This window comes from Belonocnema kinseyi, chromosome 2 (genome assembly GCF_010883055.1).
Source record: "Belonocnema kinseyi isolate 2016_QV_RU_SX_M_011 chromosome 2, B_treatae_v1, whole genome shotgun sequence".
In the NCBI taxonomy this organism is placed as follows: Eukaryota; Metazoa; Arthropoda; class Insecta; order Hymenoptera; family Cynipidae; genus Belonocnema; species Belonocnema kinseyi.
The window spans coordinates 83,704,797-83,727,922 of record NC_046658.1 but is presented as its reverse complement, the minus strand read 5'-3'; the positions used below and the strand labels follow the sequence as shown (position 1 = coordinate 83,727,922).

At 35.2% G+C, this 23,126-nt stretch overlaps 1 protein-coding gene and 1 long non-coding RNA gene across 4 annotated transcripts in view; both read right to left on the bottom strand.

Moving 5' to 3' along the window:
• LOC117168218 (serine-rich adhesin for platelets-like) overlaps positions 1-23,126 on the bottom strand; it is a 160,783-nt gene that overhangs the window by 76,834 nt on the left and 60,823 nt on the right. The gene's annotated exons all lie outside the window — the stretch shown is intronic.
• LOC117168221 lies at positions 398-4,951 on the bottom strand. 2 transcript variants are annotated; one of them, XR_004466472.1, is made up of 3 exons: positions 4,656-4,951; positions 1,775-4,536; positions 398-1,696 (listed from the first exon to the last, which is right to left on the bottom strand). It is a non-coding gene; the product is annotated as an uncharacterized LOC117168221 (long non-coding RNA). The 2 variants fall into 2 exon arrangements; XR_004466471.1 differs by having other exon boundaries at positions 398-4,177; positions 4,391-4,536.

Genomic DNA, 23,126 nt, shown 5'->3' with positions numbered 1-23,126 from the left:
CCCAGATCGCCCAACCCTTTTAAAAGATCAGTACAGGTTTGAGTCCTATTATATATCAAGAGAAGACGAAGAAATTCAAGGTCATCCTCTTCTTTTGCGGCCACGAACTACTATATTTACTGCCTGCATGTTCAGTTCAAGCAAGGAAGGTACCATACAATAAAACCACCTTGAATCTTCGCCTCGTATAAAGACTCTGAGAACCACGAAGGCTTCCGACTTTGACCCAATCAAATTCACCAGGCAGGTTTTGATTACGTAAAAAAAGTTGAAGGTTATCACATCACAAAAAATTACCCCTTTTAATCTCTTAACATTCCACCTTACTTTTAAAAAGTATTCTTCAAAACAGGTCAGGAATTTCATCTGCACTTATTATCAATGTAGCCAGAAATTTATTTATAAAATATATAATATCTAGAGTACGGTCTTTAAGGAATATTCTGCACAATATAAAATAGCCCGTATTTAAAAACACACAACTGTATCCGCAGGTGAAGTTTCAAAGAAGCTGTATCGTCTTTTGCCAATCGTGTCCTCAAGACTATTTATCAAGACTAGCTCCCCTACTGGTCGACATCGGTGATGTTGAACTCACGCATCAGAATCCTTTATATTAAGGATGGTGTGAAGATTATCGCCTCCAGGTAAATGTTTATATAAACATTAGGAATGGCTACACTGTTAGCTTATTCGCTGTAAAGCTGGCGGTAACGAAATAATCTCAGGCAAACAGGCGGGAAGCAACAGATTAATCTCCTTTATTATAAAATACTCCTCTTTGATCGTTCATTCTGACCATCGATTTGCCCACGGCTCGTTTCATCTGTGAAACTCTGACTATGTACCTGCAAAAAATGGAAAGGCTCCTGTCAATTGCGTGGAAAATTGTTCAAGTCTCTTATCAGAATACCATGGCATATCTTGGCTTTTGACCCTTTCCATGCTTTCTAAAGAAACAAAAAAAATGTTGCCAGCCTCGCCAGAAACTACCAGAACCGAGTGAGCGACTGAGACATCTCGGCCTGAAAGGGATCTGACTTTGACTACTTTGGGTCTAGTCTTCACCAGCGAAGCTCCTCTCCACATATCTATGGCCAGTAGATTTGTCAGCGCTGAACTGACTTGACACTGGTCCAGCCTTTGCCAGCAGAGTTCCCCTCCACCTGGTGACCAATGGACATGCAAGAACTAAACAGACTTGGCTCTTGGTCCAGCCTTTGCGGATAAAGCTTTTCTTAACGTGCCTATGACAAGTAGGCTCGTAAAAGCTAAATCAACTCGGCCCTGCATATGGTCCTGAAATTTGCCAACAAACCTATATCCACAAGACCTTGACCAAAGGCCGTGCTAATGCATTTTTGACTCGTTCTGTTTATCTCATAACCTCAGCTGGTCTGAGAACAGGTCCAGTTGGCCTAGGCTGCTCCTTCGAGTTTGAAATGAACGCCGGCAGACTACCATTCCCTTAAGTTACAACTGTTCAAGTACTTTGTGAACTCCAAAACGTCCGCACGTACCTGTAATTCATTCAGATAGGCTGGCACAGCTTTAACCTGTAAATTAGCAACAACAAATATTTTCAAGGATTATTTTACCTGGTTTTATTCTCGCGCATTGAAGGTGATCCATTTGCGCATGCTGTCTATCTCCACCACAGTCCTTTCAGTTCGACCTCTCTTGAGCTCATTCAAGCCTGAAATTTCATAGCGATTATTAGGTAGGATAGCAGTCACCTTGAATGGGCCCTTTAACTTTGCTGTCAGCTTCCTACTTTGACTAGTGGCTGCTAGTCGGGATACCACCAGAACAATGTACCCAACGGAGTATTGCGATGGTTTGAACCTCTTACTGTCAAAGCGAGACTTCTGTCGTGCCGGTTAACTCGTCTTGTCTCCTTCCGCATCACCTTCAAGACAATCTGGTCCAACGTCTCTTGAATTTCTCAGAGCAAAGCATTATCTGCTGAGCTTCGAATCTGGTGCCGGTACAAAAGTTGAGCGGGACTCTTTTGGGTGGTCCTATTCGTGGTGAAATTTATGCGACTCAGCACCTTCTTCACCTAAACGTCCCAGCCTTCTTTTGGTGCACCAGCACTACTTGCTAGCGAATTAAGAATGGTATAATTCAGTTGTTCAACCTGCCCATTCGCTCTTGGGGTTGCTACTGCATTAAAAATATGTTTTATTCCATATTCTTGGCAGAACTTAATGAAACTATGTGTTGTAAAGCTGGTGCCTCTGTCGCTGATGATTCGAGTGCATACTCCAAAGATTCCAAACACCTGCAGCAGTGTTTTGATGACCCATTTAGTTTTGGTGTCTTTCACCGACGCGATGAAACAGAATTTCGAAACCCACCAATTAAAGCCAATATGTGGGTATTATGTCGTTTGCTTCGTATAAAGGAACCCACATGATCTAAGTGTACAGTGTGAAAGGGGATTGGGATTTTCTCTCTAGGATGCATCAGGCCGGTTTAAGCCCCGACGTGGATTTAGAGTACAGGCAGTTTAAACAAGAATTAACGTATTTGGCAAAAAATTTTCTCATACCCTTGAACCAGCAATTTTCATTGATTTTCTCAAGTGCCTTTTCAGCCGCAAAGTGTTTTTATTATCATGATACATCTTTACGATGATAAATCGTGACGCTCGAGGTACCACCCATTTGTTTCCTGTATCTGTTCTACGGAAAACCACCCAACCTCTCAAGTCATACCTATCAAAATATTGCTTCATATCTGGTTGAACTTCCCCAGTCTCTAGGATTTTACATATGACCTCTAGAACCGGATCTTGCATTTGTGCGACTTTAATAGATTCGCAGTCCGTAACATCAACAAGCATGCATTCGACTGGAATTCGACTAATATAATCTTCATGTGCCCGCTCCTTGGGACCCAGGTCGATAAACTATATAAAAAACAAAGTTTTGCATGCATTCCCACCATCTACCTAACCTATGATTAATGTATCTTTTTACAGCCGTTACGCGTATGGTACAGCAATCAGTAACTACAGAAAACTTGATTCCGATAAGATATACGCAGAATTCCTTAAGTGTCACAGCTATGGCGTTCTTTTTCTGCAATAGCATAGCTCCTAGGCCAAGCGCGCTTGCGTCTACGTTTAGTTCGGTCTCAAGCGCAGGATCTAAAGAGCTACTATCAGTCTGTTTGTGAAAAAGCGTTTAAGTTCTCCAACCGTATTTGCCTGTTCAGGGCCCTATTTTCATTGACCTTCTTTTCGCAATAATTCAGTCAAAGGGGCAATGATTTTAGAAAAGCCTTTAATAAACTTTTTAAAGTAATTGACAAGTCCGAGAAAAGATCGCAGTTTTTTTTATATCAGTAGACCCGGTGCATTAATTAAGGCATTTGTTTTATGTGTACCGGGCGTACTACATTTTTTGAAATCTAAAATCTCAGAGAGTCTCCTCTCGTTGATTCTGCAATCTATCTCCATGAATGTTCTTAGTCGGATAATTATTCTCCGACAAATAACCATAAAGTGCCAGCTGGGGTGCCATTCTCATTTCCCTTGTCAAGAATCTCAACCAGCCGCGGTTTGTTCTGTTTACGATTAACTCCACGGAAGTGTTGTTCCACATCCTCATTGGCTCCTCCGATGATACCCACCGTGATAAAACCGTAGTCAGGCTCGAGAAATCATCCGGCAAGATTTTGAATTTCTTCGGGGAAGGTTGCCGAGAACATGATAATCTGTCTTGAGCCATCGTTTCATGATCCACAATTTTCTCCACTGCCTTCATGCCTCCATGTACTCGGGGTCTACTTCTTCGTATTTTTAAGAGTAGGTCGTTCATTGATAATCCTGATAACTATAGTGGAAACTCTACACTCAGCACTGTCTTTGTCACATTGCACTGCCCACGAAGTGAGCGAAAGTGTATCCCACTTCTGATTTGTAGCAAGTAACTTATTTATAAAATTTATAATATCTAGAATGCAATGCTTAAGGAATATTTTACACAATAGAAAAGAGTCCGTATATAAAAAAGCACACATCTGTATCCGCAGTTGAACTTCCAAGGAAGCTGTATCGTCTTTTGCCAATCGAATCCTCAAGACGACTAACTCTCCTGCTGGTCGACATCAGCGATGTCAACCTCAGGCATCAGAATCCTTTGTATTAGGATGTTGTGAAGATTATCGCCTACAGAAAATGTTCATATAAACATGAGAAAATGATACACTGTTAGCTGATTTGCGATGAAGCTGGTGGTAACGAAATATGCTCAGGCGAACAGGCCAGTAGCAACAGATTACTCTCCTTTATTATAAAATACTCCTCTTCATCAAATAAATTAATAAACGGGTTAAACTATTATTCCACATAATTAAAAATTTATTTGAGTAAACTGCTTACCTCGCTATTCATTGATTTAACCCTTCATAGGCATGGTTAGTTTCACACAAGTGGTCGGCATGGTGGGTCTTCCCTGTCTATGAGGTTTTTTTCAATGTTGTTCATATTATTAAAATCTGGAAAAATTAACAGCCATTCTCTTGTGCCTATAGAATAAATTGCAAGAAACTATTTAGCTATTGGCGACTTTATATTTTTTAAACAATTAATTATTCAAAAACATGTTGTGAAATAGAAAAAAGGCACTGTGCTATAAAAGACGCACCATGCCGACGATGGTGATGATCTATTCCAAGTGAAATACATTGCCCAATAAAATATTCATAATTCTAAGCTAGAAGCCATTTAACGAATCCAAATGTATAGAATGCGTCTATAGGTTGTCTGAATATAAAACACCTCTGCTTCATAAATTCTGCATAACCGGAAACGATGAATTCAGTCTGTAGATCAATGGTCGTAGACACGCGGATTAAAATACATAATATAACGCGGGAGACGGGAACATAGTGCATATATAATATTTCATCTACATACCACATATAGCCACATAATCGACCCGACTTGGGCACAAGAGTCACGTTACGCTCGCGTGTCGATAGTGATAAATTCTTCGCCACATTGCACATATATACGCTCGCAAACATACGAAGATAAGACGAATAAACGCAAAGAAGCTAAAAGGAGAGTCGTATGTATTTTAGATAGTCATTACAACTTGATCCTGCAATGACGTAAATGTAAGTGATTCCAGACACAATAACAGATCAAGATAGTACATATCGGTCTAAAAGATTAACTATAAGTATAGTTTACATCACGCGAAGAAGAACTGATAAGTTCTACAAAAACGTCATCGTACGTAAACCTTTTAGCTGATGAGGAAATGCTGAAAGTAGAGCAGACTCTTCAGCTACTTAAGGAATGTTGGTAAAAAATATTTAAAGAATAAAAATAAGAAATAATTGTAGAACACATCAGTGTTCGGAACACAAAAAAATAATTGGTTCCAGTTAACAGAGGAAAAAAGCAGGGCTGAGGAAAAACAAGAACCGAGACGAGAGCTTCTCCGCTCATTTTCTCGAAACTGGTCGACTTTTTTAATCGGATTTTTTTGTCCATTCATCAACTAAAGCTACAAGAAATATCTTGTTTGCCTCAATCTCTTTAGAAAGACATGAACGTAGTTGTAATCTTTGATACAGTAGTTACGCAGTTGTCACATGCTCTTCCATTGTATAATTTTTGGTTGTAATGTCGGATCAAAAAATTACACATTCCGATTTACTGAGATGACAGGGATTAAAATAGATAGAAAAAGACTATGGATAGATTGACATGGATACGTGAATATGGATAGATTGACACGGATACATGGAGGAGGAACTTTGATAATAAGGTAGTGGTTGAAAAGGATAGGTGCGATTGTAGGTTAATAAACTGATAATGTAACCTGGATAGGCGGAGGATAGAAAAGGATTGATCTGGACGCGAAAATGATGAACTTGAATAATAACGTAGCTTTTGAAAAGTATAGAGTGGTAGAAAAGGAAAATATGGATAGACGGAGAATAGAAAAGGATTATAGAAGATAGGAAGAGCATAGACTTGTACAGTAAAGTAAGGATTGAAAAGTGTGAAGTGATAGAAAAGGATTAGCGCCTGGAATGATGGATAGGCGGAGAATATTGTCGGTAAAGCATTATACAATTCAAGTAGCCTCACTATGTCCAACTGTTGTTATAACTCTCTTCAAATATCAGGTCAATAGTCGGATGGGCTCTAGTTAATTGTTTTAAGATGACAATAACAGTACAGTCCGTCTGACTCTAGGTTATAATAGTTGTTTCGATCGTTGCCATTTTATCCAGTTCAACTTGCAAGTCACCTTACTGTAATACGAATAAAAAAAATATCGAACATTAAAGCATACAAGACTTGATAGTACTCTATCAGTTTTTACACGCTTTAATGTTCGATTTTTTGTAGCATACAAGGGAATTTTGCGTCTGACATTATAATTCCCAAATGTTTGTACCAAAGCACAATGAGGTTACGTATATCTTCAAAACTTCAAACAAAGTATATTCGAGTGTCCAGCCGATCTTAGGCCAGAGGAGGGTTCAAAATAGGGTACAGATAAATTTAAAATGTGAAGATATTAACTATTTGCAAACCCATCTATTCATAAAATGCATAAAACCAAAAAATTAATAAATATATTCCTCAGCTAACCCTGGTTTTTTTTTTAAACGGCGAAAAATAGATGACCTAACATTATCATTACGTTATTTGGTCTGACCATTGGTTCAGAGAAAGAACTGGGGGTTCACTAAAGTTGCGGCTCAAATAAAAGTTGGTATCATTTCAAACTTGTGCTCCAATAGATACCTGTAGAGAGCCAAAAGGGATCCTTTAGAGCGCTCTAGAAAAGAACATGGAGGCGAATGCACAAACCAAACGTTTGCAAAGTAGGGTTGGTGCGAGTTAGGGGTTGATTTAGAGTTATCGACCGATGACTTGAGAGAAAAAGTTTCTTGCATATTAATATGCCTTTATGTTGATAACTTTGCTACATAACCTGCAAATGATAATTATCAAGTCAGTTTATCAATTTTAATTGCGATGATATTTTGTAATTTAATTATCTTCATTGAGTTGCGTTCATCAGATTTCGATTACAAGTGCGCTTTAATGCAAAAATTATGTTATTAAATAAAAAAATGTCGAAGTGGGCCAAGCGCAAAATAGGTTCTTTATATGAATAGGCCCAATTACAATTGGGATCATTTAGAACACCAACTAAGGTATCATTTAGAGCTTATTTATCGTTTTGAGTTGCTTTTCAGCAAGTATGGTTCTTTTTTGTTGCAGCTCGTATGGAACCAAAAACGGGTTCTGAGGGAAATCCCAGTTTTTTCTGTATTCACGCAATTAGCTCAAAGGTCGACCCGACCGTGACCCGACGAAAACTTCGCATCTAGTAATCGAAGTTTCAGAGCCTTACACTAATTCATTGTGTTTCTATGGCTTCTTATATATCTTCGAATTAAGGTCTCATTTACAAATTCTAACCATTCTTTCCTTGGTCTGCCTCTGGGTGCACTGCCATTTACTTTACCTTAATATACTTTTTTCGTCAGGCATTACGTCTTTTGAAACTATTATACAAAAAACTAAAGGACCTTACTATGGAGCCGTTGGGAAGCGTCTTTGTTGTAAAAACTCGTGTTTCTGACACTCTTTGGATTTTGAACAAGTCCGTCAAAGGATAATCAGATAAGCTTATACATAGAATCTTCGGCATGAGCCACAACGCGACATGTGATTGCAAAAACGGTTCCAAACGGTCCCAAACGGCTCCACGGCAATTACGTTTTGTTTTCAGTATAACCGCTTTAAGGTTACAGCTTTTATTTGTGTATCCACTAAAGATTCTAGCACATCTTCATTTTTTGGGGTCTTCCGAAACATGCCAAAACGCGTTTTTTAACACTTGAACCCAATTTACTAAAAAAATCGACGTTCTGGAGCACCCGAAACATTATATAAAAAATCGTCTGGAGTTATTTAAAGGCAAACGGTGTATGTCAGAAAATTGTATGTAATGGGGAAAAAATTATTTGTAGGCGCAAGAGAATAAAAATAATAGTTTAAGATCATAGTTAAATCGTGGAACGATATGAAAATTATGCCTATAAAAAAGCTTGTTTTGCTGTAGAGGTATCAATTGCAACTCATGGATGGTGTATGGTGTAAGGATTAAGTAACTTATAGCAAGTAGAATTTTCTGCAAGTTCCTTAAGCTTTCTCTTCGTTTATTTTTAAAACATTCACAATGTTTCAAAAATGATATGAGGCTCCTAAATATTGGGGGGGGGGGGGGGGGGGGGGGGGGGGGGGGCGAGAGGCTGAGCGCTGGCGAGATTTTCCCCAGCCTATAGGCCAATCCACCACTGGATTGATGTGGATACTAAGAGGATATGCTTTGATAACAGATAAGCAGAGATTGCAAGGAACAGTAGTAAACATATGAGTACTTGTAATTGTTTAAAATTTCATCACTTAAAATATCAATATTAGCTATCCTTGGGTAAAGTCCATCACGTGCCACGATTTAACGCCAGTTACTTAAAAGTCGAGGCTAAGTGCTATTACATAATATCTCATGATATCATCATGCATTGTCATCGTTTTATAAACACTGGTTCACATTATGACAGGGAATGCTTCAAATAACAGCTGTTTACGCTAAAACGAAAACGTAACGGTCAAGAACGGAATAAAAAAAGAGATAGGGGCCTAATTGAGACTTTTTATTTATCTCGAATGATAAAAGGTCTTTGCACGTACGTTATTTAAATTTCTTAATTGCGGGGAAAATATATGTTGCTATCTTACATGTACATATGAATTTACACAATACTATACATGCTATCTTCGTGAACTGTTTGATAGAAAACTATATATTTACGAGTTAACTTGTCGTGAAAATTAAATAAAGCGTATCTGCAGTTTGGATAAGTCGCATCTGTCAATTTTACGAATCTTTCGAATTAGTCTCAAATGTCCTTGATTCTGATAGTTTTTCTTGAATATCCATTTCATGATACGATGAAAATAGTGGATTTTTACGAAAACCATGAAAATTAGGGCTTTTTGAATCCCATTTTAAAGATTAATTCGTAAAAATGACAGATAACTTATCCGAACTGCAGATACCTCTTATTTCATTTGCACGGCAGAGTAGATATGCAATAAAGTTCTGTTATCTCAGATACGGAATAAAAGTCGTAAAAAATTTGTATGAAAGTAAAAACTGTTTTCATAGGACTCTGATACAAAAGATGTGCGAAGGTACTAATATAAGTCACTTCAGTCGAGCGATCAATTCTCGGGACCAATGATTTTTTTTTCGAGTAAACTCTATTCATTTATTCCTAATTGATTATAAATCAATGAGCAGGTTGAAAATCTCAGTAAAAGGATCAGGAAAGAAGAAAAAATATGATAAAGTGCGGTACTAAAGAGCTTGCAGCTCATATACATTATAAGGAAATCAAGTTTTACTTCAAAATTTGAATCGCGGAAAAGGTAAAAAAGGGAGATAGTGAATTTGCCTTCAGAAAAATTTGAGAGCTTGGAATGTATGTGCATTGTATATGTGCATATAGATGAGATGGTGAAGAACACGTATCGTGCGAACACGCGTGGATATATACGGCACTTGCCTTCGTAATTACGGAATATTTTGTAATTCGTGGACTGGAAGGTGCCTTTCTCGAAAGACCGCGAGCAATGCTTGTCACGTATTCCGTAGTTCCGAGGGTACCCCCTGAGCACGGTTTGGAATACTAGAAGCGGCGAGAATGTGCGGTGAATACAGGCAGCTCCTGTGACTATACGTCACATCTAAGCCGGACAACGTATGCTTGTCACGTGTTGAGTGCTACCGTAGCTCGTTACAGGTCTCTGCTCGTGGAATTGGCGAAAAACCACTCAAATTTCCTGTCGTGTAACGCAGTGACTTCTTAATATTGGCCTTTCGTACAACCGGAAGAAAAATAATGAGTGTTCTTTCGCTATATGCGATCAAGAAAAGGTTTGGCGACGTGAGATAGATTGAACAAGGTTCGTGAAAGAATGGGTAATAATGGGCCATTTTTTATGGAATTGATAAGAAAAGGTCTCACGGAATATGGATGAGCTTAATATACCGGGAACATGTTGCATATGTAATTTTTTCTAAGTATTCGTTATGTGAAAAAATTTGAATTATTGGCGGAAGTCGAGGCTTGCGTTCATAGTGATAAAAATCGGCATTTCTTACAGAAAATCATTGGTGTGAAATTTGTTGCATTTTATTTTTAACATTAAGAACTTTAATTGTACCTTCATTTCTTTTAGTGTCTCAAAAATGTTGCAACTCTAAACTATATCGAATTCGACATAACTTTGGAGGATCGAAGTTTTATGGTGAAATACAATTTCGACAAAATAAAATGAAAATTAGGGCTTTCTGAGCAGGGGTTCACAAAAGTATTAAAAAAATTAGCCGAGATGTATTGAAGACAAATGAACAAAATTATAACATATTTCATTACGACTGTTCTGTTCATGATTTTTCGTTTATATTGATGGTAAGATTCATCTTATAAGGGAAAAAATACATCATTCCATAAAATCTAAACGCAGACAGAAAAAAATAGTTATCAAAATTTTATTTGACTGATTAAAACTTTAGGATAGGCCACAAATTTAATAAAATTTCGTCTAATTATACAACGTTTAAGACAATCCTCGAAATAGTGAAAAGATATATTTCAAGAGTCATGGAATAATTTACGGACTGTTTTCATTATTTCAAAGATTATCTTGATCCTTGTAATAAAAGTTATACGAAATTTTTTTAAATGTGTGACCTATCCTAAAGCCTTAGACAGTCAAGTAAATTTTGGACAACTCGGAAAAGGCGCTGACATGCCATACCTGTATGCATAAGGCAATTTGCAAGCCTCTTCATTTGCCCATCGAGATAAAACCTTGTCACTTGGACTCCTGAGATAAACCTTACTTGTATACGTTCATATAAGAATGAACAATAGTTGCAAAGTATTATAATATGTGCTTTTATAATTTATTATAATTATATATTATAATACGTGCTCTCTAAATCTGAAATAGAAAACATTTTAAACATCATATTAGCAGTAGTTATAAGCGTTTAACCAATGAAATAGTAATATTTTAGCATTTCATTAATGTAATAGTAAACAAATCATAAGTTTATTTTTCTAAAGTCAATTATTGAGAATATTGACTAATTATTTAGTGATTTCGGTTATTACTTAACTTTTCTTATTGATTGTTTTTGATATAAAATGGTGGACATGAAGTGAACGACCCCAGGTGTGCTGTTCTGTTTTATCGAATTTCTTAATATATCTATGTTTGTGGCATCCGCATAAATTACAGGGCTTTTTTGTAACGTGATTAAAGTATTCAGGTACAATAGACGAAGTGCATACACGAGTTTCATTCGAGGCCTAATTTTTTCTTTTTTAAAAATAACTTGTAAATACGGTATGTTGATAAAGGTAACGACGTAATTTATTTACCACAATATTACGCTCTTATTGTTTCAATAAAGTTGAAAACGTTGCACAAGCACGTTCTTGTATCAAACTTTCATATTTTTCACGCTTCCCATCTTTATAACCTTCCATTAATTAATATATACAGCAACATAAATTCATACATTTTCACTTAACAATTGGCTGTTTGAAACTATCGAATTGGTAGATATTTAAACTAGTAGGGTTAACGTACATTATTGAGGGATTCTTCATAGAATAGTAAGTACTAAATAATTTAGTATTTAGTTTAGACCGGGGCAAGATCGACCGCAAGGACAAAAGCGATTTTGCAAATAACATTGTTATTCCTCAATAACTTTTATTCTTCTTTCCATCGAATGATCTATTTATTTACTAAAATTGTTCTGTAAATTTAAATCTAAAAAATTTAAGTCGTATAAAAGAAAAATTATGCAAAAAACTGTTTTCACAAATAAAGAATGGAAGATTCGCTGTTAGGAATTCCAATAAGTAATGATGAAAAGTAAACAAATTTTCACTTAATGAAAATTAATGAAATTTTATCTAAGAAATAGCTCATATCTTGAAATAATTTATTGTTGATGTAATGTTACAAGTTTATACTTTGTAATTTTAAATAGATCCGCACTTTTTGGCAACATAATGGGACTGCAACTGCATACACAATTCTGTTTAATCCTTTCATCGGTTGGAGACCGTTGCAACTATCCGAAATTTGAGGTTAGAGTACCCGGTCTGAAACACTAACCAGAAACTTTGGATATTTTATTTTCTTTAGTGACATTGAAAGGTCGACAATCGACAAAAGAATGGAACATGACTAATAAAATACATTCTACACTTGAGAAATATTACTATTCGTATATTTATGAGTTACCTTTAGGTTAAGAATATTTGTTTTCATAAATTTGTCTACATTCCCATGACGTCATGCTAAAACACTAAATTCTAACCAACGAGGACTTTCCGAACTTCCGGCCTCTTTTCAATTGGTCAGCCACTGACGCGGAGGAGACCGAACAGGGATTGTGATGGGAGGTGATAGAACTGCGCAATTGGCAGCTGAAGCTTCGCCATTGGGATAAGAGTAACCAACAAAATAGTTGACAAATTCTTAGAGTCAAATATAACTTCTATTCGTATTTAAAATAATCCTATAATTATATGTAAACAAATAATTAAATGCGCGCGTGGTATTAAATATAATTACATTATTTACATAGGATTTTATAAATGAAAAAAATATTCAAACCCTGTATAATTCTCAAGCATTCGGTTATTTTCACCGTGCTCAAAAGTTCGATTTTTGGTGAACCAAAAAAATTTGAATTAATTAATTTATTTTTAATAAAAATACCTTTTACTACTTGTTGCATATCTTTAAAAGTTACTTTTTTAATGCACAAATACCAATGGATCAAACCATCAAATTTTTTTATCCTGAGATATTTCTATTTCATAAAAAAACCATCGACGGTCTTGCGAGGAAAGACCGACGAATACAGCTTTTTATAGATACGCAATTAAAATATTAAATCATTGTTTTATTTAGATAATTACGCACATACTAAGTAATTACATATTGAAATATGATATACAATACTGTGAGACTCAAAATAAATAAAACATGGATCAATTCCATACCACGTCTTATTAATCTTTTATATAGACTAATGTTAACCTGTCGGCCTTGCCTCGGTCTACCCTATCATACGAAAAATTCCAGACAATTATGTAATTATTTTAGTATACAATTGTATGAAACTTTCAGACAATTATGTGAAACTTCAATACAACTATTTTAGAGTTCCATTTATTTATTTTAATTTAATATTTCGTATATGAACAGTACTTCAGTGACGCGCTAATCCTCAAACTGGAACGCAGTATTTGAGAAATTGAAACGCAGTTTGAAACATTATTTAACAAAAAACTTACTTTGCCCTAATTGAATGGTTTTTTCAATTAAAAAATCAGTTTTTATTTATTTACTGGAAAATTTGTAACCCGAGAGAAAAACTGTAAATGGAGACTCAAGTTCATTTTTTAAGAGCTATCTAACTATATTTTTGTTTTTTTTAAATTTCGAATTTTACTTTTGATACCTGACGTCACAGCGTGGACAATACTTTTACTCGTTCTCGAGCGCCTGTAGCGTTCTTGTCCAGAACTCCTCAATTCCCCTACTTAATAGTGTTTTACTAATGTATACTTATAGAGTTCAAGAAGAGTTCAGAAATTAATACAATTAAAAACACAGAATTGATGTTTAAATTACGTTCCATTATTAATAGCATGACATCAATTTTTCATTCTTACCCCTCTTCCTTTCCGATTAACATTTTTCGTCCATAAAGAAAAATCCTAAGAATTTACCTCTCTCTCTTCATAAGTGCGTAACATCATTTATGGATTACGACTTATTATACTTCCACTAATAACCATTAAATGTTATAATAAAAGTGTACGATAATATTAATTTGAATATTTAAGAATGCTATATTTTCTAATAAGAAAATAATATTATACTCACTAGAGGTGTGCAGTAATTTATTGGATAGTTCAATAGGATTTTATACACGTTTAAAACATTGGATTTTTTCTATTTGGAAACTTCGAATAAACTACTGTACACACTTTAATACTCACATTTAAAAGATTATACGTGTGGATTATTCAAATTTAAAACGACCCTTATTTTATAACGACTTCCGCAATGAGTTCAAAGGTTTTTTTAGGGCATATGGAATTATTTTTTATTGATTTTTTAGGATTGCTACAAAATGCCAATTTCAAAATTCCCTATAAACAATTTTTCATTTTCCCTGAGAGCATTATAAATTTTATGCTTTCGGGTATAAAAACAACCGTACACCTAGGTAATCAATAATGTTAAATAAAAACGCGCCATTGCATGTATATGAATCAGGAGTAATGTAGCCGGTCCAAGCCCAGTGATGGTCGCACATGCGCACTCCGCTGCCGGGTCGTCATGAAACTTAACGCCCGCTACACATACGCTACACCAAGAAGCTAAGAATATGAAGAAAATTATCTTTACTTTAAAAAAAAATTGCATCGCTAAACCCCATAGTTTCCCTTCTGCTAAGTACCCTATTTCTTCCTTTCACTTATAATCTAACATTGTCAAGCACATCGTGAGTATCAAGGGCGGTGAGCTATTTTGCCTTCTTTCCGCCCTCGATTCACAGTGCACTATTAGTGACAACAGTCATACCGATTTTTATAAAGGGTTACCAGAAAAATTAGGTATTACATACAGAAAAAAAATTATTTTTGAACCAAGAAAAATGGACCTTTTAATAAAATAGATCAATTTTCATCCAAGGTGATGAATCTTCGATAAGAAAATGAATTCTGATCCAAAAATGTAATTGGGGTAGGGAGGGGCCACTTTAATTTCTCATAGCACAGTAAACCCCAGGAATAAATTAATCTTTAAATTGGATAAAAATGCTGCAGCACGTTTATCTGACCAAAGATAAAATTTATCTGCCGAAAGATTAAATATTATTTGACGATAGATCAAATTTATCTGACGAAAATATTTATTTGGCATATCTGAGATATGTGAAAAGGTAGCGTCTATAGTTTCACCGAAAAAATTCCTCTATAAATTTGAAAATCCTCGCCGGATTCATTTTTCAAATTGTCTCACTTTATTTAAAATATTTTAACCAAAAAATCATTCAACTATACTTACAGAATACATTGACTGCACTTCGGTTAGTTTATACGTAGGGGTACCTATCATCCCTCTACGCTTCTGCGATCGGAGGACAAGAATGCTTAGCTTTCATTCAGTTTTTGTCTTATCGCGTTCCTTAGCGTGTACTGAAAGTTAACTCCAATCACGCCCTTTAGGCCTCCCTGCCGGAGGTTCTTCAGCGGGTGGAAGGTGGCACTAATACATTTTTCGAAAGAAGTAATTACCCCCTACAATGTGGTACAAATTTTATTGCGTTCCTACATACGAGATGATTATTGAATGAGTTTGCCGCTAAAAGTCCAATTTTATCGCACCTTTGACAGAGTTGTAACTGGCAGGGGGGTGTTTCTTAATCGTCTATGTCTCAGATTCCATTTACACTACCTTTTAACGCCTTCCCTTCTTACCTTCGAAAAAACGCAGTGGGATCTCGGACTATTAGTTTCTGTCGACCCTGATGAAGATCTTGAAATTTGTAAACAAAAAAAATCACTATAAACTAACAAAAGTGCAGTCTACGTATTCTGTAAGTGTAGGTGAATGATTTTTTGGTTAAAATCATTTGAATAATGTGGGGCAGTTTAAAAAATGAATACCGCGAGGCTTTTCAAATTTATGGAGGAAATTTTTTCGGTGAACCTAGACGCAGCCGTTTGACTTATCACATATGTCAAATAAGTATTTGCGTCAGATAAACGTGCTGCAGTGCGCTTTTATCCAATTTAAGGATAAAATTTATTCCTGGGGTTTACTGTGAGGCTTTCATGTATTTCGTAACTGTTCTTTGTACTAATATCAGAAAGAACTTGATCAGACTTCTTTAGAACAAAATTTCGCCTAATGTTGAATAGATAAAAACAACAAAAGTCAAAATTTCAAGACCTAATATTCTACTACACAAGAACACCTATGTAAGGTCGACTGATTTAACCCTTGCAAGAACTGCTTGCCCACGCAGTTTGACATCCAGTGTGTAGCAGCGTCAACAATGGGTCGCCACTCTCTAAATTTGAATCAGTGAAATTTCACTGATTCAAATAGCTAGAAATGGGCCACTGACCATCAGTAAACGGTTACTTATTGAATCAGTGAAATAAACTTTTTTGAGGGTTGGCAGCACTGCACCACGTCAATTTAGCAATCATAATAAAATAATATTTAAGTGCATTCACTCAAAGAATCATAGTAAAAACTTAAAACCCATAGATATGATCAAATATTTAAAAAAGGTGAGAAGTTCTGATGCTTTTAAATGAAAAACAACCTCACATATTATTTTAATTTCAAGATTGGACAGCCATGTACAAACCCGTTAAGTAAGCACTTTCTATACGAATAAGAGTATATTTATTCCGCAGGTAATTCAGCAGATTTACAGCCTGGAAATTAAAAAAATTATTTCATTCAGGGATTCTTCTTGCTACTTAAGTAAAAAAGTATATAACACTTAACTTAAAAGTTTCGAGGTTATGCTTCACATGATTTACTCTGGCATTACTGAAGTGATTAGTGAATAAGTCCGAAGTCACTGATTAATCAGTGAAATGCCTAACTACTATTTCAACCAGTGAATTTTTCACTGCTTCTTATTTAGAGAGCACCAGTTTACTATAGACTATTTACGTTTCCATAGACTGAATTAGTCTCAAGGCAAGTGCGAGGCAACCCCCGAAATTGGTCCTATATAGGCGTTCTTGTGTATTTTGCATTTGTTTAGAAAGTCCAAGAATCACATAGAATGAGATATTAAACGTTTTTCCTGTGTTTATTCAGGCCGAGTATTTATTAAACCTTAAGTTTGAAACAATTTGAAACACAGTTTGAAACACAATTGTAAAAATTGTCACTGTAAATGTCATATGGGAGGAAATGAGGAAATGAAAACTGTTCTGGGGCCTAGTGGCCAATGGGCCACCTCTTCCTGTGCATTAACCTAACTTCTTAATATAGCCGTCAGTAGATTAGGATGCAATATTACATTGTATCAGATTGTTCAGTTTCTTAATTACGGTGCAAACGCGTAAAAAACTAATCTCGTCGACAAAATGCTCAGAAAAAGTAAGACAGCTGCACTGTTAGAGTGGTGTATTAAAAAATAATATGAGTTGCTGGCAACCAGAAAAGAGCACTATTTTTCTGTGGTATAATTCTTAAGTAACTTGGTTTTAAAACTAGCAAAATGCTATGTAAATGAGAAAAATACTGTTGAAGTCGAAAAATACGGCAAACATATTAAAAATACGCTTAAAATCCAAATATATATGAAATTCAACGTCACGGAGTTGACCAGTCTATATGTGTATTTGTGCAATTTTATTAGTATTTGGGCGAGTTTTCTTACATAGCATTTAACTTTTACTGAAACAGTGTGAATCACGGGCAAGCCGAAAAATTGTGATATTTATTTCTGCAAAATTAGTATTAAGCCCCAGGCATTGGGTGATGTAAGTCAATGACACTATACTTTTTGATTTTCGTTTTTAATTCTGCGTGCAGTTTATTATTTACTTTTATCTTGGCAAAATTATAATTAACATTAAAATTAAAAATGTTTATAAAACATGTATAACAAGTTATTTTCAAACAATTAATTAGCAGATTTTGAATACTGACATGAAATGACAATTAACCCGTCTCGCCCCACCCTACCCTAACTAATTTTTACACCAACAAATATTTTAATATTCAATGAAAAACGTTGTTGAATTCAACGGAAAAAAAGAATTTTCAAAAAACTAGTTGAATCTTCAATAAAAACAGACTAATATACAAACCAAACAGAGAAAATTCCTGCGATACAGTTGAGTCCAACACGAAAATATGAATTTTTAACAAAAGAGATCAATTTTCAACAGAGAGAATTAATTTTCATCCAAATGGAATAAAATCATGAATCTTCAACCAAACAAATTCTAATACAAATAAATTTTCAAATTAATATAGAATAGTTACATTTTTAGTAAACAAAAAATAATTTTTAATAATAAGAACCTAATTTACAACCAAAGAAATGAATTTTCAACCAAAAATACAAATTTTCAGCCAAAAGGATTAATTTTCTACAAAAAAGATCAATTTTAAACAAAATACATCCATTTTGAACCAAAGAAATGAATTTTCAACCAAAAATGTGAATTTGTCACCAAGAAGATTAATATACTTTCAGAAAAGACGAATTTTCAAAGCAAGTTAAATTTTAAGAAAAGAATTTCATTTTCATAAGACATGTATCGAAAATGTGACTTTCGATGCCCTTAGTGGGTCGAAAGTTGTGTTTTCAACCCTAGACTAGAAAGTATAAACAGGCGACTGCGAAAGTAACTTTACGCCGTAACTGGTATCGAAAGTATATACATTCTACTTTATCTGGAGTTGTCTGCAGCCATTCTCCCTCTTATAGAACCTCGTTTCGAGAATCGACGCTAACTTCAGTCTCCAACCTATATTTGTCCTGTCTACGTATTTACAAAGAATTACAACTTTGATGAGACGCTAAGAAGTTTCAGGCATCTCGAGTCAAATTTTCGATAAATTTTTTATGAAAATGTGTATGCGCGACTACCCGTGCAGAAATTGTCCAACCTATTCCCGAGTTCCGATCTGGGCCCGATCGAATTTTCCACATGTAGCCCCAAGGGGGCAGATGATGTGACTCGCGTCAGAACCACGTCGGATCGGGTTAGGTTAGACAAGATTATGTCAAGTTTCCTGTTATCGCCGTAATGTTCTTTTTATTTCATATAACTTTAAATGCCAAAAGCAAATAGTAGATTGCGAGTTCGGAGTCACAGAATTGTTCGTGAGATTTCTTACATCCGCAATGAAGGAAAACGTAAGCTTTAATTCGCTGAAATCAACATCACAATTCATTTTTAGCTTCTGAAGATTTCCAGCAATGTATTCGAGAAAGCGTCGTGATTTTGAGCGCATTTACTATTTATGTGAATAGAAAAAATGCTTATCGATAAATTCAAGCAATACAAATAGATAATGTAATGTAGTATATTGAAAATGAGATATAATGTATAATGATTTATAATGTAGAATTTAAAAAAATTGAAGTTTTGTAAAATGCAAAGTTGAAAACATATTAATATAAAAACTTTTGAAATTTTACTAATTATAGAAAAAAAATATTAAAGGGGCCATATCTTGGCCAGATCGGGTCCACATTTTTGATGCCCAGATCTGGGCCCGGTCGGGCAGGGCGTTTCTTTTACGGACTGGCGCTAGACAGATTACCCTATCGAGCCCACATTTTTCCCGATCGGGGCTCGACCGGCGCCACACCAAAATTTCTGGACGGGTAGGAGCGAAGCAACAATTTAACTTGTGAGATATCTGCCCTCGCTTCGCTCGGGCAGCTAACTTCTCACTCATGCAATTGTCGCCTTTCGCCCCTTGTTGCGCAATATGCTATTTCAACCAAACAAAAATTTTCAACAAAATATTTGATTTTAGGAACAAAAAAAATAGGTCTTTAAACTAAAATTTGGAAACCTCAGTATGCGAGTCGGGTTTTCCTGACATTCCTTGACGTTCTCTGCGATTTTCCTGGAATTTCCTGACCTATAGGCAACTCTGTTTTCAAAACAGAAAATCTGCGATTTTAATTTTTTTGCCTAGCACACATTACAACACCCTTAATCTTTTTCATGATATGAAATACACAAAAACGCGTTAAGTAATTGCAAAAATTGGGTTTAGCCTTGACACAAAAAGAAAACGTTTTATGCCAAGGTTCATATTTCGCGAAAGTGAATAAGTGCCATTTAAAAAAGGCGATTTTCAAGGTGATTCTTTCGACCATTACCTCACCCAGTATCACGCAGTCTCGCGGTTAAAAGGAACCGGTTGGGATCGGTTCGCGTGAACATATAATATATATATATATATATATACAGACATACATAGTATTTTCCGGCCATGAATTTGAAATTCATGACGCGTATAGTTCTCTCGCGCCGAAAACAGTGAGAAAAACGTAAACGCCTCACTCGGAACTTTGCCATGTTATATTCCTTCTTTCTTTTATGTGAGCTGTCTCTTTCACTTCCTTGCTAGCCAACCTCCGGCTTCCTACTTTACAGATATTTTACGGAAACTGTACGGCTCAGAGTGGCGACTCCTGAATACAGAAGAGTCCCGGACTCTCTTCCTACGTGGGATGCATTTGTAGAGTCTGATACGCAAACTGAATACGAGATCAGCACGTCTCCACGACGATTCTTTTTAATTGGCTCGATTTGACTTGTCGATTTTCTCATCCCATTGGCGCTCGAGTCAAATCGGTGAGATTTGCACGTGATCGCGAGTATGATTTGTCGAATCAAGAAAGTAAGGCAGCGGTAACTACATTTGTGATTTGTCACCTCTCAGTAAATCCCAGGGATATTTTTTATCTGAAGCTGGCTAGAAATGTTGAACACAATTGAAAACTACAATTATCAGACATCGCACAGAAAAAACTGAAGTTAAATTTTGTGGCATGTAAAATTTCCCGCCTTTAAAGTTTACATGGCTATTTGGCGAAAGTTTATGCTGCGATGGAATAAAAGCCGTCGTCTGCTATGGCGTCCTTAACAGCAATGGGAAACGGGCAATGTATGAGTTAATTCGAGTTATAAATCGGGACACCAGATTCAAAACGACACAGAAAAAACCAAAGTTAAAATGCGTTGCAGGTAAGACTTGAAACGGTTAAAAATAAAAAATATTTCGGCAAAAGTTTCACCGAGGTTAGGAGAATAATTCTGATCTCGTTTACTGCGTGATGCGGAAGTGAGCAAATTTCAGTAAAACATGTAGAATCATTAACAGAACTTACTGATATATTTTCTCCGAAATAAATTAGACTATTGTAGAGGAATTACAGCTTACTTGATACCATTTAGCAAAAAGCGTAAAAAGCAACTGGCAGATGCGGGAATCCCCGGTTCTCTCCAATTTAATGAAGTTAAACGACGATAGATAGCGCTGGCGTCGCAATTCTCGCTACATCTCGAATAAAAATGGAGCGATTAAGAGGCGAAAGATTATTCAGGCACTTAAAATCGATGTAAACTTTATCTTTCGTTTTTTCTGTGCGACTAATTGCAAATGTCAATTGTTTGCAAGGTTTTTAGCCAACTTACCGCTTTTAGCCCAGTTACCGCCAAGACCCAGGTAACCGCCAAGTGGCAGATTTATATGAGAAAAATCAGAAATAAAGAATCGAAAAGGGGTTAAGACAAAAACATTTAGTAAGTTTTAACATTGATAAACCCATAATTGCATATATTTAAAACTGCCAGGGTCGCCGAAAAACTTTATTTTCAAAATTCCCTGATTTTTCCTTGACAACATTTCGTTTTGTCTAATCCGCAATATTCAACAAACGCAATCTTAATCTTTTAATTTTTTTAATGTAGAATCTTTTATAAATGGAATAAAACCATTCTAAATTAAAATTTGAACATTTTGCAAGATTTTAATCAAATTCCCCGACATTTCCCTGAGTTTCCTTGACCTATAAAATTCCGAGACTTTTTCCTAGTTTCTAGATTCTCTCTAACTTAGGGGCACCCTGAACTTTTAACTTCAAATTTAGAAGGAAGTAGATTTCTCTTACTTATTGGAATGTTATTCCTTACTCAAAATACATTTTTATTCATTTAACAATTATTAAAATAGAATTTTACAGTTTATTTTAACATTCAAGTATGAAACTTGCATTTATTACGGTTAGAATACATTTGAAAATATTCAAAACATATAGATTAATTATAGAAATGTGTAAGAAAAGTTTAAAAAGACGTTTGAAAAACTAATTTTCCAATAAAGATATACGATTTTCTGATATTTCTAATTGGATAATTAAATAGAAAACTTGTATAACCTTTGATATGTAAATGTCATTAATCGGCGAAGACTGGACTGACGATCACTCGATAAGCTGAAATTTCAAACTGGCGGTGGCGATAACTAGGTTTCTTGCACTCTTACTTATAATATTTTATTTTCAAAAAGTAAGCAAATATTTTACTAAGATAGAATTTACATATTAACCTCGAAATTTAAGAGCGTCTGAAAATATTAATTCTTTTTCATATTAATGATGTTTTCCATTTTATGGAAGATTTCTAAAGATAGCCAAATTGCTCAAGCTGACGAATAGTGGGCGTTTTTATCTTAGTTCTAAAAAATATCTTTATAAATGAAGCTTTAGTTCAAATTCCAATTTCGGATTTTCAGTTATTTCTACTGAAAAAATAATAGCTTTGGCAGATGAATCAGCCAATAACTCAACATTGCTAACTTGTTCTTCTATTATATTCTAAGGTACATATAAATCAGTCATTTGATCTTGATGCAAGGAGAAATGAAAGAGAATGCCTTACGGTATGAAAATAACTATATGGTGTTCAGATATTACATGAAATTTAGCCTTGCGGGGGATTATAACGCTGATTTGGATTTTTTAAATGTTTTTTTTTTGTATGTTAGAATTAGCTTTAGCATCCAGAAATAAAATGCTTTACGTTTACAAGTCCACAGACGTTTCGACCCAGGTGGAACTTCTCAATGTTTTGTACTATAGAAATAATTATTTTACATGGTATATAGTATATATTACTGTGACATTTTTACATTCTACAATAGGCTCCTTAAAAAATACCCTATTATGAAAAAATGGCATAGTAAACCATGCAAAATAATTTTTTCTAGAATAAAATACTGAGGAGGAGTTCCATCTGGGTGGACACATCTGTTGACTTGTAAACGTCAAGAATTTTATTTCTGGACCCTCAAGATAATTCTATCATTCAGCAAAAAAAGAATCAATTATTTCGAATAAATACGGTGAAATGGGAATAAGCGGCTTCGATTTTCCGATTTTTTTACAATA